Raw genomic sequence first — 13,900 nt, 5'->3', positions numbered from 1 at the left:
AAAATCATTTCGTATAAATAATCCAGTGTCAGACCACTTAGGTTTTCATTTAAAAGGAAGGTGAAATAAATTAGTTTGGTACTTCATAATATACATTGATCTACTGGACAGGTTTACAATACAATACAATTTAATTTATGGAGTATCTCATAATACTGACATCAACAAAATGACTTACAGTGAATTTTAAACACATTATCATAACACATCCATTGACTAAATTAGAAAAATGTGTTTGCTGTATTTATTTTTTTAGAAAATCTGAACAAAGAAAGATGTGGTTTGTCTTGAAAAAAGGAACTATAAATGTCAGGATAACAATGAGACAACATCAGTTCATCAATAAATATCTGGAGGCAGCAGTAAACAGGTATGCTGGGCTTGCAGGAGCTCTGATACAAAATGCTCACAGTAAGTGTCATTATCTATTGTCCCACAGCTTGGGAAGATGTTTTCTTCATTATTTGTGTAAAATAATGAAGATAACTAATTTGGTATAACTGTTTGCTTCTTTCCACGGAAAGCAATTTCTACTGAGAACAACTGTGCTGGATTCTGCACCTGGGATGTGTTTCTAAACTGGGGGACAAGAGGTTGAAATGCAGCCATGCTACAAGGGATGTGGGAGTTTTGGTTGATGGTGAGCTCAATATGAGCTCAGTTGTCAAGAAACAGGAGTAAGAAAATGTACATCTAAATCTGATGCAGAAACTCCTAATTTAAGATGTATAAAATAAGCCAAATAATAACACAAATACATTTTTGATAACGTAGTGGCTGTGCAACTTCAAATCTGTAGGTTCAGCCTTGACAATAGGAACAGTCAGTGGCATTACATTCAAATAATTAATGTTCCTTACGAACAAACCCACAAAAGCTGGAGAATTATCTTGCTGTAAGAGCATCACAAATGTGAATGCAAAGGCGAGAAAGTTATTTATTAATTTTAATGGAAGAGTATTTTATATCTCATTCCATGCCTACCCTGGCACAAGGATATGCTGAACTTCCCATGTTTCTCCTGGGATAAACTGGGATATCTCTAGGGTTGCTCTTAGTCCTCCTCCTGTCCCAGGTTCTCCATGACTTAGGGAGACTTATGGAACCAGAGACTTAGAAGTTAAAGCACCCTCTTTAATAACCCAGCCTGTTCAGCTTTGCACTATGAAAACTAATCCCAGGTGGGCAGGGAACAGCTTTTATTATGTTCAGTTACTGCCATCAATAAGAGGGTTTCCCCTTTGGAAAGATACACAGCCAAAATAGAAGGAGCAAACCTGTGTTGTCCCACACATGAATCTGATCATCTCCTTCTTGCCAGCCCCACCCCTGCATTACATATCCTTACAATTTCTGTAATAAATATTTATATATGGCCAGATCATCAGCTAATGGGAATTTGATTCAGTAAAACCATTCTGAATTTCTTTCTGTATTTTCATGACTTCTTTCGCTGAACAGAGCTGTGGTGATTTTTTTCTTAAATGTGGCAACTTCTCCTTTTTCAAGCTTTACTTCCAAAGTCATTTGATTCTAGGCAGGGGTGAGAGGAGACTTTTAAATGCTGCTCTGCATGTCGTAGCTGGTGTTTCTATCTATATTTCAGGAGTATGCTGATTTCTGGAAATATAAGTTACTCTTCAGATGATCATTTTCTCAGACTCCAGTGCAGGCTTCTTGTTAAAATTTTACTGAAAGAGGATAACACTATTTGTTCAGCACAGGAAGCACCAAAAAATAAAAGCAAGATGAACTTTCACATTTTTTGATGTCTTAACTAGCACCATAATTTTCCTCTTCTCTGTAACTATAACCATTAGGAAATATATCAGTCACAGAGTAAAATAAATATCAGCTTTCAAAAGGCAAGAATTCAACATAGGCAGTTTAAGAATTAAACAGTGTCTTTTATACCCTTTTTGCAGTGGAATAAATGACCATAGCAGTTGAGAAAGTAGCACTCTACTCTGCAATTAGAAGTGATGGATAAAATGAGAGTAGAACTGCAAGGCTGTCATTTTCAGATATTAAAAAGACAAGCATTTTTCTAAGCTAACTGGAAAAATCATTTGCTCATCTACTTATTCTGCTTAGATGTCAAAAAAAAAAATAAAAGCTTTATAACATTTAACATTTTAATGATTCTGGAGAAATAGCAAACTTGGGCTCAATTTTCCTCTCATTGGACATGACGAGAATTTTTGTCTTTGAACTCAAAGTAGGTAGACTTAGATCCTTGGTATTAAAGGAAACTGATATTTGAGAAGCTGATAATATAAATTTAGAATATGATGCTATGGTTATGGTGGCATAAATTTGGAGTTAAAGTTAACACTTGTTAGTCATACTAAATTTGGACAAATTTGCTTCTTTTCATCTTGTGCTTTCTTCCAGTTCATGAACTTTCTGAACAGTTACAGATCTGTGAGGCAGACATCCAAACTCCAGGAATGAACCACACAGAAGTCCCCTTAAAAAAAGGGCCAGGGTCAACTTTCCATTCCCCCATTAAACCCATGTTAGGCTTACAGTCTCCTAGGGCCAAAGGGAGGAACTTCCCTCAAGGCTGTCATCTTTGTAGTGAGCCAGGAGAGTTTTGATTTTTTACTTAAAGGCAGGGAGTTTCCATAGTTGTGAACAAATATTTCAGATACAGGGTCACTGCTAAGCAGCAAAGTAGCAGCAAAAAAACCCAGCTCTAAAATTCACATTTTTTTGAGAAGAATTGGTCAGTGGGAATTCAACTGCAACAGCACATAAACCAAAGAGCTTTTCTGTTGAACAACTGTGTAAGTGACAGTTATAGAGAGGTCATAAAAGGAGGAAGCTCTGGGCTGGGTTCTCAGCTCCTGGAAGCTCCATGGTTATATTGATGTCAATGGGACAATGTGGTTTTCTCCATGAGAAGGCTTGGCCATCCAAGGCATTAAAATGTGTCCCAGGACTTGTTCTACCAAAGCCATTTAGCAGTTCTGCCAGCACAGGACAAACATTAGGTGCAGAAAAGTCCCCAGACTGCCACACAACACTAAACTAACTAATGTTCATATCATAAATAGTGGCCAGTGCAGCACTGCACTGAAAGGTGATAGCTTTATTCCCAGAGGGATCCTGTGCCAGGCTGGCAGCTGATTGCTGTGCTGCTCTACTTGCCAGTACTGTTCCTTGCCTGGGACATCACCTCTGAATGTGTGTTGAACCAGATGCTAATGAATATGGCCCTGTCACTGTGCACTCTCAAATTCCTGAAAAGTAATGATATTAAAAACTATTGTCCTTATCTAAATACTGCTCTATTTTTCCTGTAAAGGCCATTAAATAGTTGTCTGTGTCAGAACTGAAGAAAAAGCTGGGAGCCATTTGTAATCCTGACAGTATTGTCCCAAATTCTGAGTTATGACCCTGCCAGTCATGATGCTGCCCAGCCACATGTAGCCACTGTCACTGCATTACCATAGCTCTGCAATAACATCTTCCTCAGCCAGATTAATTTTATACCGTATTTGAAGAGGTTTTTTCCCCAAGAGCAAACCTAATGTTCCTACCTGCCCTTTAATCGCTTCTGGTTCACAGCAATCTGTGTCAGAGAACATTATAACAATAATATATAACTCTAGGGAACACTGATATTATATAAACTGCAGCATAATAGTTAACATATTAAATTCAATTTTTCAATTTAGCTATTCTCTGTCTGTTTAACTTGGCTTTAAACTAAACAAATTTCCAGTGCCAAATGCAGCAGTTGGAACTGACCACCTACAGCACAAGATTAAGGAAATGAAAAAATGCTGTGTATTTCTTCTGAAGCTCAAACCTCCTTCTCTTCAGCAAAGGAACTTCATTGATTATAAACCACACTGCTTTAAATTAAATAAAATGGAAGTATAATGAGCTATTGTGGAGTGAAGTATAGTTTATGTAAAGTTTTTCAATCTCATAAACTCTAAGGGAGGTCACTCTTCTACTAAAAGAATTTCCCAAGCTTCTCTACAAAAAAACATTTATCTGTAAACCTGACAACTTTATTATAAAAGACAGTACAAGTAGTGAAAGGGAGAAGTTGATTTTGGTTCATTTGAGACCCTTTTTACTTCTTCATATTTACCCTGTCTGTAAATAAAATCTTCTTGACAGTGTCACGTCTTTTGGGGCTCTGTGGAGCAAAACCCTGGTTTGCCACTGCAGTCAGACCTCCAGAGGCTTCAGCCTGGCCAAGCATGTGGAGCACAGGAGCCACATCCTTCAGCATCACAGTCTCAGATCTTTGTCAACATCTCTCTAACTACTGCAGCATGAAGCTACAGCAGGAGCTGTGGCGGAACACAACTTACTGCATTTGCCCAGACACAGAAGGTGAGTTGTTCTGACTCCACTGAGTGTGCTTAACAGGAGATGAACAGGAACAGCCAAGAGAAAATGGACAGACTCCAGAGGGAGGGTGGCCCTGATGCCTATTTCTGACAAGAGAAAATACAGGCTTATTTCTGTCTTGCTAGCTCACAATGTTTTTAATGTTTATCCAGCCACCTAAAACAAAGAAAAATTAAGGTGTAAATTCATTCAGAAATGTAATAGTGGAGTCATATGATGCTTTCTCAAGTACAGGTATGGTGGGTTGGAGAATGGAATTATCTAGTTAACAATATCTTTCTTAACCTAAGTTCTACTAAAGTAAAAGAAAATAATTTCATTACAGTTTGTGTGCTGGAGAAGAGCAATAATATATCATATTATATAATACATGATAGGTGCTGCTCTGTGAGATCTCTTCCATCCTTTCTGATTTAAACCTGATATTTAATAATTCACTCAGTATAGATTTCAGTCTATCCTTTATGCACACTGAAGGAGCATGACTGAAGATTCTCCACAATGTTCCACTCCCATGTAATGAAAATAAGTTCTATTTTGCCATTTATTTGAAAGCTTGACTTGTGTACTTTTATTACTGCATACTTGTGTGAAATCCAAGAAGTCTGTTCAAGTTTCAAGTCAACTCAGAGAGGAGCAGAAGCATAGGAGAAGAAAAACATAGTACATGTTCAATGCATGCTGAGCATGGAATCATCAGGTCACTTGAAAATACGTACAATTAATCTCAGACAGAATATTGGAATTTTACTCAAATTATAACAGTTTTGAATAAATAATTTCCAAACTAATTTAAATGTCAGTCTTCATACAGCTCCTGCCTTCTCTGTAGTTCATGATGAAGTCGTAGTATATTGGTACTATTAAACATGTTCCTCTTTTCACTGCACCAGCTGCATGCATGGTAGCCATGAGATACCACCAGGAGTAAAGGGAGTTCTGTAAAATGAGGGAAAAGAAGAGATTCTACAGTAAAAACTCCATAAAGCACCAGCACATCCTGGGTTACCATGTCCCTATTCGAGGTAAGCAAGTAAAAAGGCTTTGTTATCTCGAATGACTCTCAGGAATGAAAGCATCAAGATCTGTGACTCATTTCAGAGAAAGTAAATAGCAACAGATCATTTAAGAGATCTCAGAAAGAGACCACACTACACTGTAGGTCTACAATTATGTCAAGAAGGACAGAGAGAATTTTTAAAGTAAAGAAAGACCAAAAGACTTCACTAGGCATCTCCAGAAAGACCATGAGGGGTGAGTTATGTATTAAGCTTTCTCAAGAGCCAGCCAAGAATTACTATACAGCCAGATGTGAAAAGATTTTTTTAATATCCTTCTCTATAATGATAGAGAAAATTAAATTCTAGTAATTTTATAGTTAACACATTCCCGAACTGTTAGTTTTATTCACAGAGATGGTTCCTCTCAGTATATTTTACTAAGCTCCACTCTAGCAGATTGGTAATTGTGGCTTCAGTCCAACAAAGCACACATTGAGGTGAACCTGTGAGTACTTGAATAGATTTTAGTGAAGTACAGATATGTTCAAGGTATTCATACACTTAACTGCTTTGCTGGACTATGGTTTAGATGAACAACATCTCTATATCACTCCATCAGCCTGTCCAGCAATGCAATGAAGCCAGCAAAAATTTAATGTGATTGTTAAGTCATTGGAAATAGGGCATGCACAAGTCTAGGAAATCATCTTGTGGAAGCACTTGTCTGAAATTAGTTCTTGCTTTTTCAAATTAGCTCATTTTTCTGAATAAGAGAGCTGACTGTTCTGTCCAAAAATGGTGAAATTAAATAAAATTAACATATTCAGTTATTAATCAAAAGAATAGGTGGCACCAGATTGCAGCATAAGAACACATTTTAAAGGAAAAAGGCTGTTCAAAAAACAAATGCAAAAGATATGTCTTTTATTAACAGAAAAATAGTATTATTCATGTATATTTTTTTAGTTCTGAATAATGTCATGCTAATTAAAATTAGTGTCAGCTAGATTTCCTAAATAGCATTTTAGCAACAATAAAGAAAACAATCCAAATTTCATGTAAATACTTTGCTACACATTAGAAATAATTACCAATTAATTTACTTAAATACCAGGCTTGTGCTATCATAGTCAGTGAGGCTTATTCTATACAGCAAATTAGATTTCAAAACCCAAGCACAGTCAGAAGGCAGGGACCTATACTGAAAAACATGGAATGGTGTTGAGCTCTTACAGGTAAAATTATCCCCAGGGATTTGTGTAGCCTTGGACCAGCGCCCTGGATGGGCAGCCAGAGGCAGGTGCTGACAGAACACTGGAGGACACAGAGCATTGCAGTTGTCTAACCAGGCTTGAACCTCTTTCCAGTGAAGGGATCAAGAGGTGAATATTGACAGAACTGCCTGGGTGATTCAGGAGATTAGATCCCATTTCAACATGCTTTAGGTGTTCAAGTCTTAAAGAAACCCCAGGACACTTGGACTAGAAAACACAGATTTTCTGAAAGAAATCAAAAGATACATAGAAACTCAGACAGGTTTTTTACTGCTCTAAAAAACCACCTCTGTGTGCACCTGTGGTCTTAAGCAACTTTAAGACATAGGTTATCTCATTTAATTTTTTTCTGTTTCTTTATTCTACCTTTGAGACCACGGTTCAGAGGCTGCTGAAATCAATGGGAAGCCTTTCTTTGTGCCAGTGATTTTGGACATCAGTTGTGAAAAACCATCCTGCAGTTTGCAGACAGGCAACTAAGCACAAGCACTACACTTTATTTGCACTCTGTACCTGAATCAGGAGACTATTTGAGATCTCATATGAGACCTTCCCTAACCTACCTTGCTGGCTGTGCACAGGAGCGTTATTGATATGTCCATGTGATGGACATCAGAGTAAGAAGGTAAAAGTTTCCTGAGTTGCTGTTTTTCCTCAGGTGATTTAGACAGGAGGCATAGAATTTCCTCTACCTATTACAGTAGGATTGTTGTAACCATGATCCAAGGATATGAAAGAAGAAGGGAGGAAAGTTGCTTTCATTAAATAGTTTGAGGTGGAAAAGTACCCAGTAAATACCTATTCAAATCTGAAAAGGCACAACAAACCTTCAGCTAAGCAAAGCTTAAGAATGATTGGTCCAAGTTCACTATGAGGAAGTAAAGCAGTTATATAATTTAATCACCCATTCTGCTTCTTTCAAAGTATGAGGGTTTATATTAAACCTCAATACTAAGCCTTTTGCATCAGGGTGGAGGAAAAAAAAGTCAGCCAAGAGCTGTGGGGAGCTAGTTAAAATGAAAGTGGAGGATATTAAAATGTCCTATAACCTCAATATCTCTACTTAATCCATGGAAAAATTCCCTCTGTATCCCGTCTCCTATGTTTTTTTTATATAATTTCTATCTGTAGAAAACACACAAGGAGGACATGAGGTCCATGAGAACCAGGACTGGTACTTCTAATTTGAGTAGCTGTGAGGCAGAAGCACAGAGAAAAATAGTGTTGGGAAAATAGGGGAAAACTGGAGAGAATAGGCTTTTGGGAGGGAAAATCAATGTTGTAATAATTTTTTAATGTTTATTTATACAGTTTTCCGCATATTGTTTCTAACAGCTGCTGCTGTACAAGTTGGGACAGGTATAGACTATGGATTTGCAGTTTTATATTAGTTAGCTTAGCTTTTTTATTCTGTCAAGGTTCTTTTCATGATGAAAATGAAAGGGGGAGGGGAGTTTAAACAAAAAAAAAAAAATCTTGGAAGATGTTTCCCCAGGCATTGGTTGCTTTTGTATTTTTTTTCCCTAATGGGCACAAGATGAAGTTTGACACAAATATTTTCAGTCCTACTAAAGAAACCTATTCTATTTTAGGTAGTGTTTATTACAAAAAAAAAAAAAAAAGGCATCAGGGCTTAAATTCTGGGAAGCTTTGTGAAAGTAAATAGAATAAGTATTTTAATATTGAATTGAAATGGTAGGAGTGTATGTGTGTGTGTGATACCAACTATTTCAGGCTAATGTGAAATTTTTGCCTATCCTATTTCAAATAAAAATTACTGCAATTTTTCTTTTGTTTGTTCCTTGGGATATTTTCAGTTTTCAGCTATATGTTCTAGCTTAAAACATGAATGCAAAGAGTTGATATTTTCCTATGCCACAAAGATCTTAGTTTTGCTCAACTTAAGTAGTTTAGCAGTTTTAACAGTGGTTTTTCCTCATGGAGTAAAGGGCTGAAGAAAACAACTGTCATATAATGTGGAGAGGAGGCAAAAGGTTGTTCTTCTTCTGAACTAGAATATCAGAAGTTCAAAGAGTGAAATAATGTCACATAATCTAATATGGTCTTTATTCATAGCATAATCTGTCTGCACACTTCACATTTTCCCCTTTGCTTTGCAGGAGAAAAAATTTTATCATTATATCTATGATTTGTTACACAGAAACTATTTTTTATTTTCATTTATGTAATTTATATTACATTTATAAACAGATACATCCTGTCTAAGCAATGCACAGTAACCTGAAGGACCTGGGGGTACAGTGACTCATTTAACAAGCAATTACCTTGGAAAGATTAGGGAATTAAACTGTACCTGACAAAGCTATTGCTGAGTTTTATTTTAATGTCTTTGTTTTAATTCCAAAAAACATCACCAATATCTGATATAAAACATTACATGACAGCAGTGAGAGCAGGCTTAGAGCATGCCAAGTGGTTGGGTTTTTTTGTTTTTTTGTTTTTTTGGTTTTTTAAGATAATTTAGACAATTGCATAGAAGGAAATTCCAGGTATTCCTTCTGTTTTAAACTATGAACAATCTTGTTGGTCCTGAGTCCTAACATTCTTATCTTTCCCAAATGAATCAAGACCAAAAAGATGGACTTATATTTCATGACCTTGTTGTAGTCCAGTTTCAACAAACTCTTCATCTCATCTGGTGGGTTCAGAGTGATCCTCAAAGCTGGTGCTCACATTCATCCTTCTCTCTTCTACACATTCATCCTTGGCCCAGTGGAAAAGGTTGAGATACCAGTCAGGGACTGCCTGGGGTCAATTTTCCATGAGTGTTATTTCTGGACTGTCCCAGAAAGAATAGCCAGTACAATACAGAGACCTGAGTCAAGTATCTTTAATGCAGTACTCATGCCCACTTGCTGAACACTTACACAAAAATAATGTTTCTACTCAATTTTCACTGAGGTGATTACCAATAAAACTGATTATACATTCTTTCAGTAGCATCTTGATAGGAAGTGACAGCACAGTGGGAATAGTTATCTATACTTCCAGACAGCAGCTCTGTTGAGTCACTATATTCTGTATGTTCCTCCATTACCTCTTACTTAAATGCATTGGTAAATTGAATTTAAAGGTTTCAGTTTGTGGCATCTGTCTTACTTTGGTTTGTTGGGGACTTTTTGTTTGTTTCTTTGTTTGTTTCAGTTTGGTTTTTTGTTTCATTTTTTTTTGTTTGTTTGGTTTTTTTGGCTTGTTATTTTTTCTTTCTTTTTTTTTTTTTTTTTTGTGGAAATTACAGAACTTCCATCCTGCCTCTTGAATGTCACTCATTCTGATGACATATTTGTTCACAGCAGGGTATCAAGGAAGATCAGATAGAGCAGGATCGGACAGATCTTTATCCTGAAATAGAATTTGCATACAACAAAATGTCAGGTGTTGATGAAAATGTTGTTGGTTCTTTCCACTTCTATTTGACACAATTTTAGAAGTGGACACAGTAATCTTCAATCCTCTTGTCTGCCTTTTTAGCAGTGCATGAGCCTGCACAGCAGCTCAGCCTGCACACATGGGAAAGAGAGAAATTTACAAGCAAAGCCCAGAATTCTTATCTAGAATAAACCAGTTTTATCACAGACCATAGGTATCAGCTTAGGATATGACTACTTCTAACTCATAGAAACTGTTTCTGCAAGATGCATAAGCTACAATTATCCCTATTCCAGGATTCCTAATTCCCCTTATTTTCTTTGGAGAAGTGAAAGACAAATTAGCTGACATACTTACAACAGAAATGGGTATGGGAGTAGCATGATACCAGCCCAAGAAGTGCCAGAGTGAGCTGGCAAATAGATACCATGACTTAATTCTTTAATTATCTCTTCTGAAGAGCAGCACTGCTGAAGTCTGAATATCATAAAGCCCTTAGCGAAACTTGTCTGAAGTTGATTCGTTTGGTTTCTCGTTGAGCTCGTTCCTCAAGGCTAATCTGCATCTCTAATTGTGTTTTATGTGCTTGGAATACAGTTTACCACCTTTTATTTCTACCATTGCATTAAATGATTCAGTAGTTATTTTACAGCTTAGAATAAATGCTCTGTTTATAAATATTACAATAAGCTTATACAGTAATTTGATTGTCATTCAAGCAAGAAACTGAAAACTCAGTCTTCAAGCTCATAGGTTTAGAGGTGAAAGCTAACAATTTCCATACCATTCTGGGCAAGATTGAGACCCTTATTTTCAAATAAAAGTGGAGTGGGGAAGGTAGAATTCCCACAGAGCTGCATCACTTCTGTATCAAGCCAAAGCTGCAGGCTTTGTCATCTTGTTCTTGAAGGACTAAGATGTCTGTTGATTTGAGTCTTATGCAGATGAACTTTTAAAAGTGCCAGAGAGACTTCTGCCCTGCAAAAATAGCTGAGCTATCACTTAGTATATAACATTTACCACTAACTCTAAAACTGTTAAAATTGAGAATCTTCCTGTGTCTGGGAATGCAGGAGAGATACATGTTACTGAGATGTTTTTCACTAAGCTCTGAGCAAAAGTTTGGCATACATTTTTTCCAGAGAACAAAAATCCACTTCTTAAATGCTCAAGCCTGCTAAACTTGCTTCTATTCATGTGGAACCATGACACTTGCCCACCTGAGCTGTGACCAAGACAGTTCTAGACTCATCTACTCTGCACAGATGCCAGTGAGATGTTAGAGGAAACTACTCCTCTCCAGTTAAAGAACAGGATATGGCACACATTGATGGGGTACAGGGCAAGTTCCATTTTCTTTGATAAGTTTACACATCATCTTAATCAAAGTAACACACTTTGTAAAAAGAAGGTAAGGAAAATCACCTGCCCATGTGGATGTGTTAATACTTCTCCCTAAAGACACAGGCTTTTCAGAAGGTTTGCATTTTTCTGTCCTGCCTCTGACAGGGAGTGCTTTTAAAAGAAAAATAAAACTACAATCCTATACATGTAAAGCATCTGTGTGTACTCAAATGACTGTACAAGAGACAATGTGGGAGCAAGGTGATATTCTGCAGCAAAGCAGCCAGCCCTGAGTGTACCACATCAACCAAGGGAAAGAAAGTTGCAAAGAAATTCATTTTGGCTTAATGCCATTCCTATGAAGACTGTATTTTACATGATGTATGTGTACATTTATAGGGATCTGGCACATAAACATGAGACAAATTTACTGCCAGAAGTCACAGGAAGATGTGAGTAAAGTAGGAATGAAATAATGTGTTCACTTGTACAAGTAGAAAACTTCCAACTGAAACCAGGAGGAACATCACAGTTCAAAAAGTAATTTCCACTGTGCTTTTCTGCCTTCTCAGAGACATCTGTCCATGGGTGAGATGGTCCAAGAGTGGGACTTTCGTCTAACTGGCCCATTACTGAAGGTGAATTAGCACAAACCTGGTTAATCCCAGATGAAATGCATATTTCTTCATATTCATAACCATGTGGTCCAAAACAAAAGGATTAAAATCTGTGAGTATCCCAGCCCTTTAAGAAGTGATAAAGCATCATGTAAATACACTTGAGCACAATCTATTGCTTTTAACCCACGTACAATACGTTATTTTACTCTAATGTACACATACACCCTCTCCTTACCTTCCTTCAGCTTTCTTAGAGTGATGCCATGTTAATCTGCTGAAGGTCAAGCTGAGAAAATTGAGGAAACAAAACCAGTGCTCTCAGGAATCATGTCACGTCACGTTGGGCTCACAGACAAGTGGGCATTAGCTGTAGATACAGGTACCTGACAGTTCATCAAACTCCTTCATATGTCTGGTATCTTATCTTGGATTATGAATTATTGCATTCAGTTTAATATTTTATAACTTATTAGGGTGCAATTATTTTCATACATTTGTGCATTAAATGCAGGAGTGGGTGTAACCTGAAGTACAATTCTCTCCCTGTGCTACCTCCCTGTGATTGGCCACAGTAGAGATAATTGTCCTTCATTATTGTGGGTAGTAATTTGCATGCAATGAATCATATTTTATCAAGAAGTAAAATTTGAATTTGTGTCTTTTAAAGAACTGTTTGGGTTTTATCCCTCAGTGTCTCATTGTAACTTTTCTTTATAGCTTGGGAGTGTCATGACTCAGAGAAGCACTAGAGCACAGATATGTTGACAGATTTGCTTTCTGTCATTTCATTTAAATTGAATCCATTTTCCAAAATGGATTTTGGAAATACATTGCTAAGACATACCTTTCCATTTTTTAATACCTCCTGTTTTTTCTTTGGTTGGGAAATAGCTACTTGTTCTGCCACACTACAAAAAATGTATAAACTCATATAAATATATAAATTATACAAAAACACACAAAAAACCCCTACTAAACCCAGCCCAAAATCAAAACACAACAACAAGAACTATATGCAAAACTAAAAAAAAAAAAAAAAAAAAAATTTTGAAATTATGAAATTTTGTTAGGACACTAAGGACAGTACAAATTGCTTTTCTTGAGAACACAATAGGTTATTCTAAATATATGAAAAAATAAAGAATTCTTTATGTACCTTATGCTACCAAGAATTTAATGTAATCAACTAAATATTAGTTACATTAATTATGAATTTCTAGATTGGATGAGAAATCAACCTTATAGTTCATCCTCCTGAATCTGTATTTTTTTTTTGTCTACTTATTACAATATCTCAGTTGAAATGCTGGACTGTATTTCTTGAAAGCAATGAGATCATTAATAGCCAAGATAATGAAGAGTGGACAGATTTACACATCTTTTCTTCCCTGACTGCTTTTGCTCTTCAGGAGAGCATTTGACACAACACCATTGAGACCACGCAGAAAGCACCATAAATCCCTCACAGTTCTTGAGGTGGCTGCAAGGAGATCTGTGTCATGTGGCTGTCTCTCATTTTGTTTATCCAAAATACTTCTGTTTACTGGTTTCATCTGGGCATTTAAAACTGTTTTATACTGCTGCAGGCCTTCTTGATTGATAAAAACCAGAAATGGGAGTAAAAGCGTCACAACAGTGATGAAAAATATAAAAGTGGGGGGAAAAAAGTGATTAAGAGATAATCAGAATTATTTTTTGCCCCAGCTAATAAGGAATGGACCTTGTTTGAGGAAGAAAGGAATGAAGGATTTTGGCTTTTATTTTTTATTACTTTTGCTCTTCATTAAGCCTTTTTTCTTTTTTTTTTTTTTAAACTATTTCCAAACATGAAAGGGATGATTGCAAAGGTGTTGTGATAGAGTCTTTGGACTGATTCTGATTTCTTGGCCAGGAGCAC

Source organism: Myiozetetes cayanensis, unplaced genomic scaffold, assembly GCF_022539395.1.
Source record: "Myiozetetes cayanensis isolate MyiCay16 unplaced genomic scaffold, myiCay2020 scf13, whole genome shotgun sequence".
NCBI classification, from domain to species: domain Eukaryota; kingdom Metazoa; phylum Chordata; class Aves; order Passeriformes; family Tyrannidae; genus Myiozetetes; species Myiozetetes cayanensis.
The sequence above is the reverse complement of the archived record's forward strand: the minus strand, read 5'-3'. Positions refer to the sequence as shown.